This window comes from Hibiscus syriacus, unplaced genomic scaffold (assembly GCF_006381635.1).
Source record: "Hibiscus syriacus cultivar Baekdansim isolate YM2019G1 unplaced genomic scaffold, ASM638163v2 tig00116962_pilon, whole genome shotgun sequence".
Lineage (NCBI taxonomy): Eukaryota > Viridiplantae > Streptophyta > Magnoliopsida > Malvales > Malvaceae > Hibiscus > Hibiscus syriacus.
This window is the reverse complement of record NW_024063488.1, coordinates 6,045,481-6,046,807: the sequence shown is the minus strand read 5'-3', so window position 1 is coordinate 6,046,807 and position 1,327 is coordinate 6,045,481. Positions and strand designations below refer to the sequence as shown.

The 1,327-nt window shown below is 37.7% G+C and overlaps 1 long non-coding RNA gene across 1 annotated transcript; it reads left to right on the top strand.

Annotated features, from left to right (window-relative positions):
• Positions 1–579: 579 nt before the first annotated feature.
• Positions 580–888, top strand: LOC120190440. Its single transcript, XR_005522616.1, has 2 exons — positions 580–620; positions 754–888. It is a non-coding gene; the product is annotated as an uncharacterized LOC120190440 (long non-coding RNA).
• Positions 889–1,327: the final 439 nt, after the last annotated feature.

Sequence of the window (1,327 nt, the reverse complement as noted above, 5' to 3'; positions counted from 1 at the left end):
CCTTACCGATGACATGACCTCTGATAGGAAAGTATGGAGACTTAAGACCAGGGTAGCCGAGTAGTGTGGGTCACAGCCATAGGGAGTAACATCTCTGTCTTCTTTTTTAATGCATTTGTAGTAATTTCCATGACTGCTACTTTTTATACATTTCTGGCATTGGAATTTATGAAGGCTTAGAACTAAGGTAGAAGAGTAGTGTTGCCTTAGTTTAGGTTTTTACCCATTTGACTTTATTCCTTCTTGTAGCTTGCCATCGCTGCCTACTATGTATCATTCTCTTTCTAAATTTAGTCGGGACTTACGTTTATGTCTATATGCAGAGATTTATTTGCAGGGATTACTGCCCATTACAGACGCGCATATGAATACTGCATATGAAGCATGTTCAACTATGTATTTATTTATTTATTTATACATATATTGTATTTTATCTTTATTTTTAATTTTCTGACTGCCGGAGGTCTTCCACGAAAGCTGCTCTCAACCTGGCGTTGGGGGCAGCCTACTACCCTACCTCCCCTTACACCATTGCTTATGGGAATAGGGTTTTGTTGTTGTTGTTGTTGTTGTTGTTGTTGCATGCAAACAGAGGATGATAAGTGGAGTATAAAATCAAGGTTGGTGATACCTATACGTGTTTTGTAACATAGGAAATTGAAACCAAGCTTCTTATTATGTCCTTTTTGCTAGTAAATTTCTTCATTCCTAAGATTATTTATCCATTATTTAACTAATCAATGGGTTTTACAGATCTGCTTCTCCACGAACTAGTACTGGAAGTTTGTCCCCTGGTGATGAGTTTAATAGTGAGAACAAACGCGCTGCGCTTATATGTGACGTCTTTGTTAAAGGGTGGTGTATTAAAGGAAGTTCATGTAACTTTATTCACATCAAAGGTAGTGTTGTAGACAACAGCCTGAGGAAGATGTAGCTGTAGAAGATGAGAAAGCAGCTGTTCAGCTTGGTGAAGGTACAATTTTTTTGTATTTAGGGTGATCCAATCTTCTCTACAGTGATATCTTAACAAGAACCATGTGCATCAGGTATTGGAAATGCCGCTGAAAGATCAAGATCACCATCACCTCGCTTTGATGGATTGCAATCATCAGTTAGAAATAAGACAGCTTTATCCCCTTTACTCCAGAGTAAGGATAAATCTATCGGCACATCACTTGGCTCTCAACAGTTTCTAGCAGTTATAGATGATTTTGGATCATCTAAGGATGTAAGAAAAAATAGTACAAATCAGAGTCTGCCTGCTGATAATTATGTCAGACCTTGTTTGCTGAGTGATAGAGGTAATTCTACTTTCAAAAATAGTTTT